At 38.9% G+C, this 23,951-nt stretch overlaps 1 long non-coding RNA gene across 1 annotated transcript; it reads left to right on the top strand.

The window, feature by feature from the left end:
* The first annotated feature begins 624 nt into the window (after positions 1-624).
* On the top strand, positions 625-12,334 carry LOC129284190 (uncharacterized). The gene is made up of 3 exons (XR_010295015.1): positions 625-766; positions 7,349-7,468; positions 8,767-12,334. It is a non-coding gene; the product is annotated as an uncharacterized LOC129284190 (long non-coding RNA).
* Positions 12,335-23,951: the final 11,617 nt, after the last annotated feature.

The raw sequence follows: 23,951 nt of genomic DNA, 5'->3' as shown, positions 1-23,951 counted from the left end.
TGTCATTATTTTTTTACCTCGTTGGCAAAGTTATTATCTTTTCTTATGTTTTGCTTCAAAATGGTATCTTTATATTTGCTTGTCTTGCTCCTCCACCCCTCATCAAAATACCCTGCCGGCACTTGATCTAAGATTATTTTCTTTTACTACTTGAACCTTATAAAGGGATCTTTCCTTCGATCGCAAGAAAGGATAAAATGTGTGTTTTTGAAAATAAATAAAATGAAAAATACATAGGATTGGAGCTGTGATTTTCCTCATTGCTTTCTTTGTCATCCTACTTGCATACTAGTAGGCCTATATAACATATTTTCAGTAAAAGCTAAATTGTGAGACATGTTTTTAAATCCTATCCTTATTAAAAAAAAAAGAATAAAGAGAAAGAAAAAATTAAAAGACATAGAAAAGAAAAAGAAAGGAAGAAGAAATAAATATTTGAATTTTACTTTATCCAATTACTTTACGTTAATAATAATGATGGCGAAAATAGTCAAATTGTCTGGTTGCCAAGTAAAAAGTAAGACCCCCCCCCCCCCCCTCCTCCCCCGTACAAATTCAAACGCACGGACTGCGGCTAACTAGTAATTTGCACGCGTACCGTATACGTGTTTCCGGTTCCGCCATTTGAAAAAAAAAACGTTCGTAACTGCCTCAGCTGAACCTGAAGCTTGATGAAGAAGGCCGTCAATATTTCAACAAAAACTAACAGAATATGGATCAGATTCGGACAACGACTTCTTAAGACATTCACACAACAGGCTAAACAGTAAGTTAGATCCATTTTTCGTAGTTTGGCGCGGCATGCACTTAAATTTCTTCGACTTTTTTAATCATTACCGTACGGCCACTGCACTGCCGTTGTTCCCGATCGCTTAACGGGTGGGGGCTGATCTGCGGTGTGCGCTACCGGGGACGGCCAACGGCTGGCTAGTATTGATGGCGGCGGTGAGGATGTTTGTATTGTCATGATTGTAGCCAGGTCAGGGGTGGCCTGGAGGCGTTTGGGGAGTGAAAGTAATATATGGTTGGAACTACCCCTTATCGACCACCTAATCTTCTAAGCATCGTATCTGCGAAAATATCAATTTTACCCAGTTTTTCGTCTCATTTGTGCAGAAAATTGAGCAGATTAAAAAAAAGATTAGATTCCCATGTTTCGCTCGGCGACTCCAATTCAATCCGCGTATATATCGACGAACAACGAATGCGACGATTTTACATTTGCTCATTTGCACCCGTCTTTTGAAACCGACCACCCGCGATACACTAAGTTTACGGCCGATTCTCGTCGCGGTTGTGAAATATTTTTACTCTTTCAAATCAGTTCTATGACGTCAACATGCTAAATGATCGCCTCACTACTTCCACTGCGAGCTCCGGCGCATGATTCGACGATTGACGACGGATATTTGTTCTAAAGCCGTTTCCTATCGGATTTCTTGGTTTTTCAGCAGGGTTTGGGTTTGGTCAATACAATTTTGATTTTCTACTTTTTGTTGATTCTTTTTTTCTCGTAAAATTGATTCTTATCGTTTCTATGGACACTGCGCCTACTCTCCCGCGCGTATCGTTTGTAATACGCAATAATTTTAACGCGCGCAAGGTGGTCGGTTTCAAAAGAGGTGGTCGATATGTGGTAGTCTCACCATACTGTACGTATGGTCACTCCCCTAACGCCTGGCGTTTGTACTTATATACAGTATAGGCTCCCACACACCAAAGGAAAATGCAACTATATGTATAAAAATTCGCCAAACTGCTAGTTAAAAACTTTAGATTCCAGTTTTAACACTTCTGTACATGGGTAAAAATATTGGTCGGCAACGTTTGGCAAAAAAGGATAGTTATGGTTACAAAATGATGTCAGAATTATATGAATTAATTAAAGTAGAAGAGAGTTTAGTTTACTTCCACTTGTTGACATCGCCATCTTTGATCCTTTGTAAATGCAACCTAGTTACGTAACGCGTATAGAGGGCGGCAAAATCATGAGCGGTGCTAGATTAAAAAGTGCTAAAATGTCCAACCACTGAACTAGAAATACAAAGAGAAAACATGCATCTTGCCTTCTACGGCGCATTCTCGAACAATTGACCTAGCAAAATGCCGCCCTCGATCCCGACTCGCTCTAGATCTATATCTAGCGCTATAGCGAGCTGAGCGTAGCGTAGTAGCATTCACCGTACCCATCCATCGCGCGCTATTCACCGTGCTTGATAATACGTTGCTCCTAAATGCATTACTTTTCACATAAACGTGAGCAACAGCGAACACGTGTTTTTGTCAAAGTTGTGACCGCCGCAATTCAGCGCTTACTTCATATCACGAAGTCACAGAAAACTTCCCTTCATTTGTTTGGAGATCGTTGCCCGGATCGCCGTGGAAGTGATACTGAAATTATCGGTCGATTTTCATTATTTTTTATTGTCAATTTGAGGAGCTTGCGTTTGCAGCACATGTGTACCAGCGTATAATACGCAATGATCACTGTTGTAATTGGTGATTCTCAAATTGGCACCGAGTGTTATTGCGCAATGTTTTCGAGACCGGATCGTGGTACAAAAAAATGTGGATTAAATCGGTTATTTTGGAAGTGAATTCACTCCAGCTTGGTAAAAAATATGTTTTCCCGAACTGAGCCTGTATTATATAGATTTAGTGTGGGGATATCACTCGTGTCAAGGTGAATACATTTAATTGAGAGTGTTGTTCCACGATCGAATGTTTTTTTTATGTTAGGGAGCCTAGGCTAAATTACGGTCCCCTTTTCATGTCGACATTGTCGATGTCGGGATTAATTTTTAAGCGACATGTCGACATTGATTTTTGTTTCCGACAACAGCACTAGAAGCGGGACATTTTAGCACTTTTTAATCTAGCACCGCTCATGATTTTGCCGCCCTCTATACGCATCACGTAACTAGGTTGCATTTACAAAGATGGCGATGTCAACAAGTGTAAGTAAACTCTCTTCTACATTTATTAATTCATATAATTCTGGCATCATTTTGTAACCATAACTATCCATTTTTTGCCAAACGTTGCCAACCAATATTTTTACCCATGTACAGAAGTGTTAAAACTAGATTCTAAACATAACTGGCAGTTTGGCGCATTTTTATAGTTGCATTTTTCTTTGGTGTGTGGGAGCCTATAAGTACAAATGCCAGGCGTTAGGGGAGTGACCATACGTACAGTATATTACTTTCACTCCCCAAACGCCTCCAGGCTAGTCAGGGGCCCGTTTTTCAACACCGTCATAAGTCTAACTTCTTGACTAAATCAAAGATAGTAAGCTACTTGTCCGCTAACCATTCAAGAAAGGCAAGATCGGGGGCGCTAATGCAGTTTCGCACCCGCCGATTACAGTGCTAGCATACCTCATCACCAATAGGCTAGCAATACTTGGTCCCAAATCATGTCTTGTCATGACTAGCCTGGAGGTGTCTGGGAGTAAAATTATTTCTACTACATGTATATGTAGGCTTACTCCCCATGATGCCTGGCAAGGCATTGGGCCACACGAAGGAGAGTTTTTTGAGAAAACAATGTTGCTCCAAAATATTTGATTTATTTAACTTGCTTATCACACAATTTTGTAAATGGAAAAGAAGTTCATTTCCCCCATTAGGCACTTATAAAGTTTTTTACACGAAAAATAATACAAATATTGAGAAAAATCATGTGAGAAGATGAGCAGATACTCACCGATGATCTTGTCGCCATATTTCCTTCTTTGTTCGTAGCCTAGTTAAAAGACGCGTAAAATAAGAGAGGGCGACGATATCATGAGCAGTGCCAATTAAAAAAAAAAAAACTTCGGCCGATGATAATCGTGAATTATAAAATACTTGCATTAACCAATAAATATTTATGTGCTAAGCCTACGTATAGTAGAAATAATTTTACTCCCCAGATGCCTCCAGGCTAGTCATGACAAGTCTCTCAGTCACATTTCGTCGTCAATATACCCACTGCTTTTCAGGCGCTAATGCAGTTTCGCATCTGCCGATTACCAGCATACCTCATCACCAATACTTGTTCCCAGATGTCATGACAAGTCTCTTGGTTCACATTTCGATATACCCACTGCTTTCCCAAATATTGTGAGGGGTAACGGCTGTATTTTGACTGCGATCTCGAAGACACCGAATCCTCAGTCAAACATCGCTTTGCTCACATTATTTGGTTGCTAAATTCAGTCCATATCAACATTACAGCGATGGCAAATCCAAGCGATCTGCGAAGCGATGTCTACGGATTAGATCAACGAGGTCAAGATCGAAGCCGAAATACAGCCGTTCCCGATCAGGATATTTTGAAAAGCAGTAGGTATATTGACATCGAAATATGACTGCGAGACTTGTCATGACATTTGGAACAGATATTGGTGATGAGGTATGCTGGTAATCGGCCAGTGCGAAACTGCATTAGCGCCGCTTTTCCAAATATTGCGAGCGGTAACACCTGTATTTTGACTGTGATCTTGAAGGCATCGATCGTTCGAATCCTCAGTCAAACATCGCTTCGCTTGGCTTCACCGCTCGCCGTCATGTTGATATGGACTGAAGTTATGCAACCAAAAGATTCACATGCGGCATGCTGGCAGTTCGTTTGCCACATGTTCACATGATTTGGTTGCTAAATTCAGTCCATATCAACATACTGCGCACGGCGAATCCGAGTGATCCGCGAAGCGATGTCTACGGATTAGTTCAACGACGTTGAGATCAAAGCCGAAATACAGCCGTTCTCGATTACGATATTTTGTAAAGTATTGGGTATATTGACATTGAAATGTGACTGAGAGACTTGTCATGACATTTGGGAACAAGTATTGGTGATGAGGTTTGCTGGTAATCGGCCGGTGCGAAACTGCATTAGCGCCAGATTGGGGACAACAACCTAACTAAATAGTAAATATTTATGACACCTCCAAACCTTCAACCTGTCAACTTCTTTCTTAATGATAGACGGTAGTGGCATCACATGGAAAGCCAAGAGAGCACTGATGGGTGTATTACGTGCCGCTGTGTACAATGTCAACAGTTGCATGGCAATCCCTACCTCGAGCAAAGTTTGTGCAGGCTCCACTCCACTTAACTACGGCTACACAACACTACGCTCCACCTACTCGAACTTCGAGACCATGAACTCGATCTGATATTCTGAGTGACAGAGGTGGGATTTTATGGGGATGGGGAATATAAAATTCATGCAACATCTTGATTTTTAAAAAGAATTAAAACTAATATTCTTACTTTACACAAAGTTTCATTTAGTTCCATGCTTTTATCAGTCTCAAAATTGGTGATTTAGAGCCAACATGAAGTTCCTCACACATATTTATAATTCGCTGCCGATTTCAAAACATTGCATGCGGATGCAATATGCGCGAGATACCGGGTCTGGTCTGACCCGACCGACCTCACGCGCATGCAATGTATTGAATATTGATACGTGTGAGAAACTTCATGTTGGCTCTAAATCATCAATTTTGAGACGGATAGAGGCATGGAGAAGAAGTGAAACTTTGTGTGCAGGAAGAATATTAGTTTTAATTTTTTTAAAGAGCGTGATGTTGCATGAATTTTATTACCCACCCCCCCCCCCCATAAAATCCCACTTTTTGTCACTCGGAATATCAGATCCAGTTCAAGGTCTCAAAGTTTGGGTAGGTGGAGCGTAGTGTAGCAATAGTGAAGTGGAGTGGAGCCTGCACGAACTTCACTCGAGGTAGGCAATCCCACAAATTTAAAAGAGGTTTCTATAAAATCAAGTCCGGCCTTCTATGAACATGACAAACTTACGAAAAGATGTTAAGTCAATTCACCCTAAATATCATCAATATCCCTCAAATAGCTTCATTTAAGCACTAATTTCTCTTCCGGTTGATAAAATATGGATCCGTCTTTAATTTCCAAAATTGTTCGTCTAATTAGCTAAAGGACGCATGTTTTATCTACATATTAAAGACACTACATAGAAAAGACTAGGCACAAAGACTATTATACATGTAAATCGATGCAAAGCATTACGCGATGTCGGCACAGTGTCCAATCTTCTTATTGTAAAGACTTTAGCGACAATAACAGACTGTGAGTAAGGTTAAAATGCTCCTCTACTTTTAATGTTTTCATTAGTGCTGTGTCGGGAACAAAAATCCATGTCGACATGTCGCTTAAAAATTAATCCCGACATCGACAATGTCGACATGAAAAAGGGACCGTAATTTAGCCTGGGCTCCCTAACATAAAAAAAAGCATTCGATCGTGGAACAACACTCTCAATCAAATATATTCACCTTGACACGAGTGATATCCCCACACTAAATCTATATAATACAGGCTCAGTTCGGGAAAACATATTTTTTACCAAGCTGGAGTGAATTCACTTCCAAAATCACCGATTTAATCCACATTTTTTTTCTGGAGAATCAAGTTTTTGTACCACGATCCGGTCTTGAAAGCATTGCGCAATAACACTCGTAGCCAATTTGAGAATCACCAATTACAACAGTGATCATTGCGTAGTATACGCTGGTACCATGTGCTGCAAACGCAAGCTCCTCAATTTGACAATGAAAAATAATGAAAATCGACCGATAATTTCAGTATCACTTCTGCGGCGATCCGTACAACGATCTCCAAACGAATGAAGGGAAGTTTTCTGTGACTTCGTGATATGAAGTAAGCGCTCAATTGCGGCGGTCACAACTTTGACAAAAACACGTGTTCGCTGCTGCTCACGTTTATGTGAAAAGTAATGCATTGAGGAGCAACGTATTATCAAGCACGGTGAATAGCGCGCGATGGGTACATATTTCCGTGGATGGGTACGGTGAATGCTACTCTCGCTACGCTCGCTATAGCGGGATATCGAGGGCGGCTCGATCGGGCAGGCCGGCCCTGCACTGACGTATTTCTACTGCCGCACAGCTCGCAGGTATTCTTTTTTCATTTAATGCGCTGCTAAGCTGAATAAACCTTTTAATCGCGCCAATTACTGTGGATAAATGCTTCTAACTTTTCAGCTAATCTTTACACTCGTGACCGTAGGCTAGACCCCTTTTTATTTTATGTTTACATGTCGATGTGGGTGCGTGCATGTCGACATGTCGGAATTTTGAAAATCCTTCGTATGTCGACATCAATGTCGATATGAGGCCTATCGACAACAGCACTAGTTTTCATTGATTTTATGTTGAATATTATTAAAGAATATGACTCTTTGCACCTGAATTGTAACACTGAAATATGGAAATGAAGAAGTTTTATCATCATGTATTTTTATTAATCTGCAAATAAAATTTTACTATGTCACTCAAATTCATTTCATTTCATTAAAGATTCAAAGAGGGATCTCTGGATGATCGAGCAGCAAGTCCAGCATTATGTGGGAAAGATACTACAGGTGTACACAGAAAAGGCCATGTTCATGTACAAGACACGGTTGGAGTTCATAAAAGGTGATTATGTAGGCATTCACTTCCGTAGATATTATAATTGCAAAATTAAGCAGATTGTATTCATGCAGTGGCATACAGTGTAATCCTTGTTAGAAGATGTAGATTTATTCTTCATTTTTGTCTCACCTGCATAGCAGAGTGAGACTATAGGCGCCGCTTTTCCGACGGCGGCGGCGGCGTCGACACCAAATCTTAACCTGAGGTTAAGTTTTTGAAATGACAGCATAACTTAGAAAGTATATGGTCCTAGTTCATGAAACTTGGCCATAAGGTTAATCAAGTGTTACTGAACATCCTGCCTGAGTTTCATGTCACATGACCATGGTCAATGGTCATTTAGGGTCAATGAACTTAGACCATGTTGGGGGAATCAACATCAAAATCTTAACCTAAGGTTAAGTTTTGAAATGTCATCATAACTTAGAAAATATATGGACCTAGTTCATAAAACTTATACATAAGCTTAATCAAGTATTACTGAACATCCTGTGCAAGTTTCAGGTCACATGAACAAGGTCAAAGGTCATTTAGGGTCAATGAACTTTGGTCAAATTGGGGTATTTGTTGAATTACCGCCATAACTTTGAAAGTGTGTTGGTCTAGTTCATAAAACTTGGACATAAGAGTAATCAAGTATCACTGAACATTCTGTGCGCATTTTAGGTCACATGACCAAGGTCAAAGGTCAATGAACTTTGGCCATAATGAGGGTATCTGTTTAATTACCATTATAACTTGGAAAGTTGTTGGATCTTACTCTTGAAACTTGGACATAAGAGTAATCAAGTAACACTGAACATCCTGTGTGAGTTTCAGGTCACATGATCAAGGTCAAAGTTCATAGGTCAATGAACTTTGGCCACATTGGGGGTATTTGTTGAATTACCATCATATCTCTATAAGTGTATTGGTCTAGTTTATAAAACCTGGAAATAAGAGTAACCAAGTATCACTGAACATCTTGTGCGAGTTATAGTAGTTTTCAAAATCAGCACTGCTGCTATATTGAATCGCGTGATGCAGGTGAGACGGCCAGAGGCATTCCACTTGTTTTATTAAAGAGTTTCAATATGTGCTTATGACAATTTGTTTGCATTATAAATTGTTTGTCACTCTTGAATATTCGGCTTAGTTTGCTTTATAAACAAGAATATGCTAAGAGAGATAGCCGCAAGGACCTCATGATCCGATAGGTATGTACTTGTGAAAAGAGATCTAGATGGTGGCAAAACATCTTATTTCTTGTATTTTTATGTTGTTCATGTTATCGTAATGGTACGTGTGTTTTTTTTCTACAGATTAAGCTGCCTCGTGCTATACAGACGTAGATAAAAACAAGCTGTCCAATGAATGGTGACTACTCAAGAGGAGCCAGAAAGTCAACTAAGGCCAGGGTATTTTGGGAGTTGATATGGCCGGGGGAGGGGGGGTTTCCAGGGCCCCCCCCCCTCCCTTGAGATCTCGACCGCACAATCGCGTCTAACATTGGCACATGGGTTGTCTAGGGCATAATTTACAAAATTAAATTGTAAATTATTTCACGCAAATTGTTATTAAGTGATAATACTAATTTATGCGTAATTAGAATACAAAATCATACTTTTTCCTCTATTGCATTGACTTTGTACACAAAATCACGTTTTTGAGCAATTTTTGGTATGACATGTACTTACATAATGTCACGTTATAACAGAACCACGTACCGGGTGACACAAGATTGGTCTCAAAAGATGCACAAGACTAGAAAGAGGCATGTTTTAAAAAAATTGTGCGACAGCATGGTCGCAAAATTTTTGGAAGGGGGGGGTCAAATTGGTCCAATTTAACTAAGGGTTAATAACTGGGAGGCTGTTAGCTGCCTTTTTACCTTCAAGTCTTGCACATCTTTTGAGACCAAATTCGTGATGCCTGGGTATGCTGTTCCGAAATTTCGCAACATTTTTATGTATTAATCCAACACAAATACTGTTTCTTGCTAAAAATTCACAATTAGTATACTAGTAATATACATTTATCAAGATTAAAGTCAAATTATTTAATTACATTTATAATCATAAAAGCTTTGATAAAGTATTAAAAAAACCAAAGAGTTGTATGTAGGCCTGGGACTTTCGGGTTTTTTCTCTTCGGGTACCCGTGGTAATTTCCGGGCGGGTACCCGAAAATCATGTCACTTGAAATATGACTGGTGGAAAAACCCCATAGGTGACGTCATCAAGCCAATGCGATGCAAGCCAATTTATGAATGAAAATATAGTAAGCATGCGCATTGCAAGCCTCCCGTGCCCCACGCAGTATTCCATCGAAACAAGTTTCAATACTCTGTCACCTCGTACCAAAATCGACCTAGAATTCCACTTTCCTATATTTCATATGAATTATAAAAGGTTTTCTCACCGATACTGCACAGGTAAGCAAATTTTTATTACTTCTTGCTTTTCCGTCAAAATCTTACGAAGTAGCGTCGATATTACATCGTGTTCGTGAGTTTGTACCGCTTCGTGAACAAAGTCAATTGATTTCCGGGTTTCGGAGCGTCAAATGCGCCAGCCAATCACGATCGTGTTCCCATTTTCGGTTTATGATGAACTAAAAATGGTAACAAGAACGTGATTGGCTGGCGCTTCGTAGGTCGATTTTGGTATGAGGTTACAGAGTATTGCAGACTTGTTTTGACGGAATACTGCGTGGGGCTGAGGCTTGCAATGCGCATGCTTACTATATTTTCATTCATAAATTGGTTTGCGTCGCAGTGGCTGGATGACGTCACTGCGCTGCAAAAGAAACATGGCGATGATTGAACGATCTCGGTCACATCATCATCACTTGAAAACTTGTATATTTATGGATATTTAGAGGGTAATTGGTGAAATTCAAAATGAGGCTTGTGTACATTTGTGATGAGTTACAATCATGTCTTACACTACGCAATACAAATCAAATACATGTACATTATACTGGTGAGCAATTATCGGGTATCGGGTATTGATTTTTCTACCCGGGTACCCGAGGCTTCCGGGCGAGACCCGAGTACCCGGGTTTTAGTCCCAGCCCTAGTTGTATGAAAATTTTCAAAAATAATGAAAGGTAAAAGAAAACAAGATTACAATGTCCATTGCAAGGGGGCTAGTCTATTCAGGATAATTGGGATTTTATTCAGTTTTTAATTGACATAACATTATGACAAGATCCCTCCATTTAGTGTATAAACAGCACATGGCCATGATTGAAATTCATATAACATTAAAGTATGCAAACCAGGCAGCTACATGTACATGTAGGACTCACTGCTTGTCAATTCTATTGTCTGCCAGGGTCAAGTGACATACAGTGCACATGTATAACGTGTGTGAAAGTACATAAGAAAATCAGCTTTTTATTTTTGGATATAATGCTCTTCATATTGGTTTATTTTATGTATATGAATTTTTGGATAATCATTAAGAATTAAAGCTATTTACTTAATATATGGAAGCATAAGCCCATCAAAAACAGAATTATGTCATGTACAGCTAATTCATTTTGCGTGATATTACAATTGTAATTGTTTACTTGAGCAAGTAGTTTGAATTGCTGCATGACCTAAACAATGACATGTTCCAATTCGAATAGTAACATGACCTAAAGAAGAGTTACTCCACGTCGATTGAGAGTGCTTATGTTAAATAATTGATGTTGCTACTTCAAATAATTGAGGTCAATCAAATTGGTCATAATTATTCAAGTCAATTTTGAGCTATATGTCATAATTAATTAGGTCATATACTAATTGAAATTACTAAATGACTCGAGTAGGTATGAATTCACGTTGCCACATGACCTTAATTATTTTATGTAGCAACATCAAGTATTGAACGTCATTTAGTTATCAATTATGACATGTAGCAAATCAAATTACATGCCGCAATTTCGTGTTTATGATGGGCTCATGCTTACATTCATATATAACCCTTCAATACGTAGTTGGAGCAATTCTTAGACAAGAAGACTGTGTAAAACAATGATATGCCTATTCAATGTCAAAAAGGTTAATGTCTCAGTAGATTTGATCTACGTTTTGGCAAAGTAATCTTATGTTCATATTTTTTCTAACCTATGGTGAACATTCTAAATCATGTGAAATTCATTCAAAAATATCTTTCAGTATTTATGGACTTAAGTGAATTCTGAGCAAAATGAAGTGATTATGATTACGTTCATGTACTGTGTAAGTTTATACTGGTGATCAACACATCATAATTTCATCCCTTACTGTATGTGCACCATGCATTACCTGTACATGCAGAAGTGGTTATCCATTGTTTCATAACATGGTTGAGTAAAGGATGTTCTGCTTTTAGTATTAAGCCAATCGGGTGTTGACAAGAAGGGGAAAATGCAATTGCTCAGCTATTACCATTTTTTGCAACCATAATACTGGTTAAGCCTTGGTTACATTCGCCGGCTCGTGGCCTTACGTCGAGTCAAAATTAGCAGTTTTAATCATCCTTGTACCAGCTACTACCAGCTACACGTGGGTGGTTTGTACAGGAATACCTAAAACTGCTGATTTTGTCTCGCCGCAAGGCAACCGGTCAAGGAATGTGACCAAGGTATTAATAATAATCGCTTATTGTTGTGTTAGAGGAAAGGATTCTGGGTCGAATCTAGCTTTCTTTATGTGATCTCAAAATGGCAGCAATGTATGAATAGTGAAAGTAGTTCATGTGGCATCTCAATGTTGGTGGATATAAATCTTTGTACATGTATTATCCTAAAGATGAAATGTTACTGCATTATTCTAGCAGTCATTTATGATATCAAAGATGTTCTATACTGTGCATAGTACAACTCATACACAATAAAGGTATGTGAATATGCTTTTAACGTCTTTGCAAATTTGTGGGTTTTTTCACCCCTCTTTTCATTAGTCAAGATGTCAAAGTTGTTGTGCTGGATCACAGAAAATTCTTACAAACTACTACGCCTAACAAACCAGTGCAGGACGGTGTCGTGAGAAAATCGCACAGACTACTACAGGACAATACCATAGGATTGTCACAGGAAATCAACAAGAATACCCCTGCAGGATTACCACAGTAAAGTATCACAAGAAGGCTGCAGGATGAGACCAATAATGCCACAGAAGATATCAAAGAACAGTATCACAGGAATACCACAGGACAGTACTGCAGGAATTGTCCTGCGGTAAGGTCTCTTGGTATTCCTGCAGTACTGTCCTGTAGTACTGTTCTGTAGTACTTTCCTGTGATACTGGTCTGCGGAATTCCTAAAGTACTGTCCTGTCATACTGTCCTGTGATACTATTTATCACCACAGGATAGTATCACAGGACAGGAATACCAGACCAGTATCACAGGACAGTACTACAGGACACAGTACCAGAAGCCTGCGGTACTCCTGTAGTACTGTCCTGCGATACTGTCCTGTAGTACTTCTCTGTGATACTGGTCTGCGGAATTCCTGTAGTACTGTCCTGTCATACTGTCCTGTGATACTATTTATCACCACAGGATAGTATCACAGGACAGTACTACAGGAATACCAGACCAGTATCACAGGACAGTACTACAGGAATACCAGACCAGTATCACAGGACAGTACTACAGGAATACCAGACCAGTATCACAGGACAGTACTACAGGAATACCAGACCAGTATCACAGGACAGTACTACAGGACACAGTACCAGAAGCCTGCGGTACTCCTGTAGTACTGTCCTGCGATACTGTCCTGTAGTACTTCCCTGTGATACTGGTCTGCGGAATTCCTGTAGTACTGTCCTGTCATACTATCATGTGATACTATCCTGTGATATTCCTGTGATACTGTCCTGTAGTACTAGTAGTGTGGTAGTGGTTGTAGCGGTTGTAGCGGTTGTGGTGATCGTGTCCTGTCATACTTCCTGCCATACTTATGCGGTTATTACCACAGGAAGTATCACAGGACACGGACCTGTTGTACTCCTGTTGTACATTTCTGTAGTACCGTCCCAAATTACGTGCACGTAATTCCTGCAGTACTTTCCTGCGATACTTCCTGCAGTACATATCACAGAGTACTACAGGAATTTTTTGTAAGGGCCCCCCCCCCAGCCGCCCCCAGACAGACAATCAAGCGGTCGAAAACACTCGAGAATAATGGCGTCACATGATCGACTCACTCATCTCTCTGTGTCTCTATTTTTCTTCGAATTTACCGTTTTCTTCATGTATTGTGATATCCAGAACTGTGTTACTTTGCCCGTTTTTATTGAATTGTGAACTGTAAAGACCGATTTCGTCCACTCGATAGTCTTCGTTGTGTTGCTCCACTCCACTGTCCAGTCAAACTCCAAGCTGTACTACCGGTACCTGTAGAGTGTAGGGGCCCATTTACTAGAGCTCTGCTTGCTGCTGGCCGGGGCACTGCATGGGACCCGATGCAGGTTACGCTGTTTGATCCATCCACAAAAGTCAAGGTAAGCATGTTCGGAAATTGTACTTGTTCTGACGATGCATTCAGGTCAGATAACAGATACAGATCTAGTATAATTTTAGAATCATGCATTTTTTGGCATGACTACGGTACTATTAAAATTAAAAAGTCTTTATTTTAGAAATAATGTTTTTGCAGCAGATTTTTTCTTCAGATATCTAAATAAACTGGTCAGGACTCAGGCAATAAAATTATTTCAGGGAGCACTGGCATGGACCATGGCTTTGCTTGGTTAGACTGAAAAATCTGCTGTTTCAGAGGAATATTTAGTTTTTATCTTACTCGGAATTATATCACGATAACTCCGATGTCATAGCCAGACAAAATTTCAACAGGGGTTACCCCGAATCCTAGCCGAAATTAGACTAGTCTGGTGTTTCTTTCTGAGTAGAGTGCTGCTGCAAAAACATGTATGCATAATGCCTTCAACAATGACGATCAAGATAAATGCACTCTTTGTAATTACACAGAGAGCACCGTACCTTAAGTGATGTTCGTGAAGTTTCCACTTCACTACCGCTACAGCCTACACACCACTGGCGTAAATCCGTGTTGAGGGGTGGGGGGGATGACTGAAATATTTTGGCTTTTTTTTGCAATCATGTTTTTAGATATGCAAGGAATTGTAATTGATATGTCCACAGTGGCGTACCGTGGGTCACGGCATTGTGGGGGCACCAGCAAAATTTTCGTATCACTGAGTGAGCGCGCGAAGCGCGCTCAGTTGCTAGTTATTCTGACCTAATAGAGACATTTTAAGGACAATGTCATTGAACGGATATGTATCTCACTGATCAAATAATGCGAGCGCAAAGCGCGAGCTGAATTTTTTTTATCTACACACCTAAAAAGGGACATTATAATCAAATTAGTGTAATCATGATAGGTACCTGTCTCGCTAAACAATGCGAGCGCGAAGCGCGAGCTGAAATTTCGTATATTTTGACCCCAAATAGCGAGATTTTAAGGAATATATTTTAGGAATCCATTAAAAGTATGCATATCTCACCATAGTCATCTAATGCGAGTGCCAAGCGCTTGCTGATTTTATTAGAATTACATCTGAACACATGAAACACTTTTTGTAGTCATTGCAATCATGATTATCATACGCATCTCACTAATCATATATTGCGAGCGTGAAGCGCGAGCTGAAAATTTAGATAATTTAGATCATTCAGACCTGAATTGGGGCATTCTAAGGTTTCTTTGTATGAAGTAACTAAGACCATACGTATTTCATTAACCAAATGATGCGAGCGCGAAGCGCGAACTGAAAATTTTGATATTCAGATCAGAAGAAGGGACATTTTAAGGACTGATTTTAGGAATTCATGAAGAGCAGACATATCTATTGACTTGAAAACGGGATGTTTTAGTACAAAAGGATTATATATCTCGTTGAACAGACAATGCAAGCACCAGGAACAATGAAGACGTAGGCCCTGGGCAAATTATGTTTCATAAAGTTATGATAAAAATGTATCTTATGTAATGTAACATAACATAATTATAATATAATATAACATTATAATGAATAATACTTTCTTCTTCCCCACTACGTTTCTATTCCTTTCTCCCTCTTTTCTCTTTTTCCCCATTTCCCCGTTTTTGTTTTTTTTGTCAGCCGATGGGGGGAGCATGTGCCTCCCATGCCCCCCCCCCCCCCCGTAGTTACGCCACTGTATGTCCATATGGCAAATACCCCTCAAATATTATTATCCTTTTTACCCCATGATGGTTTGATTAATGGTTTTATTAGAGTTTACATTCAAAAATTTTTGACATCCATCTTAACCCCTTCCCAAAGACCCCAACATTGATGAATTGGAAGAAACGGGGGTTTCTCTTCAATGTTATAAGGACATAAGTATTTCATTTGGAAATGGTGAACTGGCTCTTTATTTGCATTTTATGATTCAATAATATTGTTTTATTTGTTTTTGTTAGGAAGAATTTTCACCAATAAAACAATGATCTCTTGTGATTTTTTTTTCATTTCTTTCGTAAAAAGTGGGGGGATGTTTGTACAGGCCATGCCACCCCCCCCCCCCTCCTCGAAAAGTGGGGGGGGGGGATATATCCCCCCATCCCCCGGGATTTACACCAGTGCTACACACCTAGCTACCCGGGTAGGTGTAGCGTACACAGCAAAAACTGGGGTGTTAACCGGTGTACATAGAGGACCACACCAGTTATTTTACACCGGTGTTAAATTGACAGTGTTAGTTTAACACCTACAGGTGTTATTACAACACCTTTGGTTGTTACATGTACACCCTTTGGTGTTGTGTTCAATCTCTAGGGTGTAATTTTAACAATTCAGGGTGTGGTCCTCTATTAACACCAACTGGTGTCAGTTTTAACACCACAGTTTTTACAGTGTACATGTACGGTAGTGTAGCGGTAGTGAAGTGGCGTGGGGCCTACGCAAACATCACTTGAGGTAGAGCGCTTTTCACAGTCTAAACCTACTATTATTTGCCGTTGACCGTAAATTACATGCCACCGCACGTCATCAATCATCAAGATAATAAAATTCATACTTTGATTTGATTATTTAGACTATTTCTCTTTTTTTCTCTCATTCTTCTACACACAGATCTGCACACTTGCTGACTCTGGTCTCTGCTCGCTACTTCAATCTGGGAGATTCCATCATGTCCTTTTACTGTGATTTGGATATTCATGTAGCCATTTTTTTTTTCACTCTGCTTTCCAGGAGCTACGGTTCGGTTTGCAAGTTTTGGACTCATAATGATACAACAGAAAATTGATCTTTATCGATCTTGGAAACAATTTTGAGCACAGTTTTGGAGAGAACTAAGAAATTTGACTTGGACAGGAATACAGCTTGTCAAAAATAAGAACACACAATTTAAAACGAAAGAACAATTTTAATGTTACTAGGGCATTTTGTGAAAAATTTTCTACTCAATCACACGTCCCAAATCAAGGGTAAGTCCTTTGATTAAACACAAACATGTAGTTGAATTGCGATTGCAACTCGACCTCATTACGCTTGAATTTGAATTTAAGACTTACGCTTGATTTGCAATTGAACATAAGTTTCTTGCAGTGCCCCATGATTATGTTTTGTCAGCAACTCTGTTATCAGTTATCTAACATGCTGATTTTTCTCGAAAGGTATAATATATTTGTCATTTTAAACGGTATTTGAATATGGGTACGCCTTTTATTTGTTTTCCACAATATTTATTGCATGTATAAACAGAAGTGAAATATTTATTGTGAAGCACTGTGAATGTTGTGTGCTGATGTGTGATGGTTCATCATTTTTGTTATAAGACTAAGCCTGGTTGATGTGAGGAAGTGGCCTGGATGAAAAAAAAGTGAACATGTGTCCAATTACTGATTTGCATATTTTAAGACAATTTTGTTTCTGGATAAATATTGCTATGCATTCCCTACATTCCATGAGAAGAGTAAAGGAGAAGTTCACGCAACCAAAAATTCATTTGAATTTAAAGAAAAATAATAAGATATTGCAGGAAATTTCATAAAAACTTTGATTCAAAGTTAAATAATTAGTATTTTAACATTGAGAAATTTTGCCTAATTTATATAAAAACAATTATATGCTCATCTGTGTCGATGTGCAAATTTAAATTACACTAACCGATTATGTCACACGCACTAAGTTTTTTGTATTTTGTTATTTGATATATGTACATGACATGTAGATTAATTATTAAATTTTCTAATTATTTTCTTTAACAAATTTTTGGAGGGATTTTAATTCCTCCAAATAACATTTAGAGTTACACTTACAGTTCCTTAAATGTAACCTATTGTGATCAGATGAAGAGTTTCCTATCATCAAATCTGCAAAGAATAAAAAATAAAATGCCACAAAAAAATTTGAAACAAATGTGATGTGAGTGACACAATCAACTCTAATATATTGCATATCATTGTTTTGTGTATATGACTGTTTTAAGTAAAAACAACAAGGGAAATTACTCTATTCAAATAATTTTTAGTTGATGTGGACTTGACTTTTAACTCATCCTCTACCCCTCCCAAAAAAATCCCATCCCAAATAAGTGTAGAATTTAATCAAGAACTTGAAAATCACAAGCAGCAATTAAGAAGTAAGATTTGATAAATACAGGTCTGAATAGAATTTCACAAGAAAATAAAAAGAGAAAAAAAGCTGGGTAGGGACGGGGAAGGAATTAAAAAAAAAAAAACAGAAAAAAAAAATCCGAGCTTTGAACCCGGATCCTCGCACATGTCAAATCAATGATCATCACATTTAGCCACAGACCGTTTTGCTATCTTATGCGGGATTTTAAAGATATATCAAACAAAGTCAGTTCGCCGCTATTGCCTAATAATGCTTCGGCAATTCAACTGCAATTCCAATCATTTCGCGATGGATATTGCCGTGTTTTTTTGTGGTTCCTGACTTTGCTACGTAATGAAATTTCATAATTTTTGTTCAATCGTGAAGAAGAATATCTATGCTTTATACTGATTATAATATTAATGTGACGCAAGTGTGATTTCTAAGTGAAAATATGCTTTGTTTATTCACATATATTTCTTGAAAAAAAAAATTCTAAGCTAAATATCGGTTACCAAAATACGTTAAATGTGCATTTTATTTCATTGTTCAGTAAACGAGACCAATCTTATGAGGAATAAACAATTCTAAGAGCAAAAAACGCTGATTGGAAAGATCGTCTTCAATGGGCTGCTGTCAGCTCAGCTGCTCACTGCTCATTGTGTGACGTCACTCAGCTGGAGCTCGCAAGAGGACCGGTGGAAGGCAGAAATATGGCATGAAAATAAATCATTTTTGAGAGCTGATTTCTGCAAACTCTAATCACTATTTTGAAAAGTGAAGTTATATATCTGATTAGTAATAATTCCCCTTTACAATGATGACCACAAAAAGTCATTATAAAATACTTTTGATTCTTCGGGTGTGTACTTTAAAGATGTCAATGTGTGGGGGTGCGTGGGTGTGTTTGAGTTTGCTGAGGCGATGATGTTAGTACATAGAACCCTTAAAATCGTTAGGATACTCATCTCATCACCTTCACTGTTTTCTGCATCCTTATAATTCAAGTTTTATCTGAATTTCTAATAACTTCATATCACATTTTTACTGTTGACATTTATGATCCCTGAACTACCTTTACATAACAGATAAAAAGTAGCATAATAGATATTTTCACACAACACGCATTTACACACACATACTATTCGATGCATACTATAACAGCAGAAGCTGTTAAATAATGACACCCCCCCCCCCCCCCAAATACATGCTATATCGCCATAAAATCCTCATCAGGGGCCGAGGAACCGTTTTTAAAAGTGGGAGGGGGGAGTCTGAGCTTAAAGGGGGGGGGGCTGATCATGCAAAAAATCACATCAGATGGTAATTTTCTACCCTTTGTACACGGTTTTCGGCGGTCCCTACTCATGTATCATCCTCCTCTGAGACCATTATTGCATAATATTTCTCTCATTGTTTTTTTTTTTAATTACAACACCCGTTTTTTTTTTGTTACCAGGTTATTTTGTTTTCGGACAACAAACCTTCGGTCAAACGAACCTTCGGAATAACAAACCTTCGGAAGATTCGAATCTCCAGAATAACGACGAGACACTCACAGGGCCCTGGGAACTATTTTTACTGGTGGGGTGCTGATGTAAATTTGAAAAGCAAAATAAAAGGGGGGGGGGTCAGTAAAAAAAAATCGAGGTATTCATTTTGGTCCCGAGATAATTGAAAAGTAAAAAAAAAAGAAGAAGAAGGGTTTGCACCTTCCAGAATACCTGGGGGTGCTGCCTATGGATAATGATACTCGCAGCACCCCCTGAGAAAATCTTGAGGGTGCTTCTTTACCCACAGCACCCCTGTTTCCCAGGGCCATGGATACTCATGAAAATCACATACTGCATGCAGGCCATAACAGTCGATAATCAATTATAATTCAGTATCAGACAAACACGAAAATTAATGTTATGTTGTTCACTCTATTATTTTCGTTATGTATACCTCAGTAAGTTACGTTTTGTTCACATTAAACTGTATGTACTCAATAGACATGACAGCTCGACGATGACTAAACTTACTAATTTTCTATACACACAGCCCGTAAATTGGGAACAATTATCTGTACTGTTGGTCGATCACTTTGATACATTAATAATACAGAAATTCTATGCTCTTCATCAAGAAATTTATCGATGAGGACAGAAAAATGAATACTAATTTCCTAATACACACAAATTGTAAATGGTGAGAAGTTTGACAAAATGTACCAGCTGTTTCCAACGACTCCTAAGAACATAAATAGGCCTACTGTACACCAAATAGATCACACATTTAACCCATTTAGAATTAAAAGAAATTAAATTAAATGAACATAAACAAATTAAATGGAATATGAAATATGAAATTAAATGAAAATATCAAAGAAATTGTATTTTTGGAACAAGGAAAGATCAGGGGCCGCGGAACAGGGAGGGCTGGGGCTTCAGCCCCCCCCCCCTCCTTTCCACAATTTGTTTTTCAAAATCGTGTACAAAACGTTAACAATGACCATCTGTGATTTTTTTTTGCATGGCCAGACCCCCCCCCCCCCCACCCCCCTTCAATACCGTTCCGCGACCCCTGATGGTTACTTGTAATGAATATTCAATTGCCTAAACGCCAATCAAAGGATGGAATTTTAACACATCTCTCATGAAAAAGTACATGAAGAGACAGTGATGAATATTCATTTTAAAATGTCCAATAACAAAATGAATACTGTCTGTACAAAAGTGAATGGGGAACGTTGGGTCAAGAATGGGGCGGGGTGCAGAAAAAAAGAGATAACATGTCATGGAAACATCCCCGAACGTTTTTCGAAGACTTTCTTAAAATTATTGACATAAGGTAACTTTGTAGTGACGTTGTATATTGTATCATTTTTTGCGGAAAGTTACGGGTCATACCCGGCGAAGGGCTCATTCTTTTTTTTCCACTGAATCGATAAAGTGTGAAGACAGTGAAATTTTTATGACAGAAAAAAAACTCAATATACATGTATTAGACTTGCTCTACTTTTGATGTATTGTAGGTGTTGAAGGTTCTTCTTTGCTGACAATGAGGTAGAAAACCATGAAAATCATGGTCGAATAATTAATGGAATGATTTCTAAGGAATTTACAACATCATATTTGATAAGTTCAAAAGACAAAGAATTAAGTATATACACAGCCACTCCGCCACCATTCCCTTTTCTGTCTTTTCGAACAAGGTTAAAATCATCAATATTTAGTTCACTGTCAAAAATAGAATCATCAAGGAATGTTTCATTTAATGCAAGAAGATGAATATCGTTACTATGTAAAAACAATTTGATTTCATCTATATTATACCTTGGTCACATTTGCTCTACGGCGGCCGTACGGCGGCCGTAGATACCTGAATTCGAAAGATTTCTGCGGCGGCCGCAGAAAATCTGCGGTGGCCGCAGGGTCGACGTACGGCGGATTCCTACTTTTTACAGACCGTAGGGGTGGCCGTAGAATTTTAACTCGGAGTTATAACATTTTTTCTTTTCTACGCTCGCCATAGAAATTAGACTAGCCGTAGGCATGGCGTAGAACGGTCTACGGCGACCGTACGTCGAGCGTACGGTGGCCGTGCGGCTGCCCTCGTGTTTTTCTTCCCTCCTTTCCCCTTCTCCTTTTGTGTGATCTGCTCGGGAGCCACCAGGCGCGTGTTTAGAATTTTGCACCTCGGGGGCCCGACCTATAATTTTGGCCCATATGCATGTGTACTTTTCAAAAAAAAAATGGCGACCCTTCCTTGTCAGGCAAACAGGTGCCATAAATGCATGATGAATTATCTTATTTCATTATCATATGAAAAAGGGCAACTGCAGACCACTTTTTTAATAATGACTTGATAAAAAGTAATCTATCCATGAATATGATGTAATTTAAAAAACAAATGTGACCAGGAAGCACAGATATTGCCCTTTCACCAGCGGCTAACTTGGGTGAAATATGACGTTATTATCATTATCATTATTATTAGTATTATCATGGGGAGTTAAATGCTGATTTTTGTTGTTTCCTAGGGTGTAGTTCTTACTTAAGACTAACGCGTTTATTAACATATTAACTTTATTCATACAAACAAGTTAACATGGTTAAGGGAGATTTATTTCATAAGTCCAAATAAATAATGCGAACGTGATTTTTGATAGCTTGTGTATAGACCTGAAAATAGAATATTCTGAGAAGTTTTGTAAGCATGAGCAGGATGGGTATCTCTCTATATGTCAGGGTGAGCTGAAAATTGTCTATATTCCAAAATGACCCAAAGTTTGGAAATTCTAAGCATTATTGGCAATCATGAACAGGATGGGCACTTAAAAATTATTCGATCCGAGCGCGAAGCGCGAGCTGAACCTTTTTTATATTCCGTTCCAAAACTAGACATTCTACGCAATTTAGGTAATCACTAGGTAATCATTAACAGGATGTCCATCTAACTAATCATTCGATGCGAGCGCGAAGCGCGAATCACCCCAAAGTTCGATTTGCCCCCCCCCCCTTCCTAGGTCGAACATTACTGATCATATAATATTCAGATCAGTGTCAAACATTAATTTTGCGAACCCCCCCCCCCTTTCCTAGGTCGAACTTCAATTTGCCCCCCCCCCCCCCCCCCACACACACACTTTTATTACTCCCCCTTTCCCCTTTTCTCTTCTCTCCTTTTCTCTTCTTCTTGTTTCCTTCTATCTTTCTTTTCTCCCTTTTCTCTTTCTCTTCTTTCCCCTCCTTTTTTATCTCCCTCCTTTTTATCTCCCTTTTCTTTTCCTTTCTTTCCTCCCTCTTTCTGGCGCCCCCTTTCCCCGACCCCCCCCCTCCCTCCCAACCAGAATACGGGCATGGGCATGGTGCGACACTTTGAAAACTTTCTGAAATGAAATGTCTAATGTAAAATATCATGATGAGTGTGACAGGCAATTCATGGTATACTCACTGTATAGTCCCCCTGCAGCCGCCGTGAGGGCGCCTTGCGGCCACCTTGCGTCTGCCGTAGTATTTGTCAAAAACCTACGGCCAGCGCAGGGTCGCCCTACTGCGACCGTACGTCATGATTTCAAGGACATGCGTCAGCCGCAGATTTTTTTCTCCATAAATTAAAAAATACGCCGTGCGGCGACCGTAACATATGTGACCGCTAGAGTAAATGGCCGTGGAAATTCTGCGGCGACCGTAGAATTGCTACTCGCCGTAGAAATTTTAGAATCTACGGCGGCCGTAGCAAATGTGACCAAGGTATTACGGAGAAGGCTCCGGACATTAAGATGAGCAAATTTAAGACCTTTGCCTTTCAAACAGTCAACATTCAAAGGATTTTGTATATTCATTACATGGGTGGAATCACAATCAGATATATCATGAACATTTTGAATATCATTTAAAAAGTCATCATCAATACTAAAGAAGGGTAAATGATTAAAAAGACATTTCGAACATTCCCAATTAATAATTCGGTCATGGTCAGTCAATTTTTGGCGTTCTGCTCTGATTCCGGACCTATTCCGGACCTATTCGTCTCTGATTCGGGGAGCTCTCCGAATAATGCCTGAAACTTGGCCTGATTCGGATGGATTCAGTGGATTCAGGACCTTCATACCCCCGAAATCGAACGATGATCTGTCATTGAAAATAAAACATGTAAAATGATAGCCTTCGTCGGTTTCTCGATCCAGTGTAGCGTTAGAAAGGACATTTCAATATAAAAATGTTTGGGAATAATTATGTTTATAATCATTATGCTTAAAAAAAGAAGTGTGACATTCATTCAAGTATGAGTTCATTTGTTACTAAAAAAAAACGTAAATCGTGTTTCAATTATTCTAGCGTTTATAAATGAAACAAGCCACTTTTCGTGTATGTGATAATCATAAATAAGAAATGGAGAATATTCCGGAGGAATTTGATAAAATGGGAC

The sequence above is a fragment of the Lytechinus pictus genome, chromosome 11 (genome assembly GCF_037042905.1).
Source record: "Lytechinus pictus isolate F3 Inbred chromosome 11, Lp3.0, whole genome shotgun sequence".
In the NCBI taxonomy this organism is placed as follows: Eukaryota; Metazoa; Echinodermata; class Echinoidea; order Temnopleuroida; family Toxopneustidae; genus Lytechinus; species Lytechinus pictus.
Note: the sequence above shows the minus strand (reverse complement) of the source record. Positions and strands in the feature narration are given on the sequence as shown.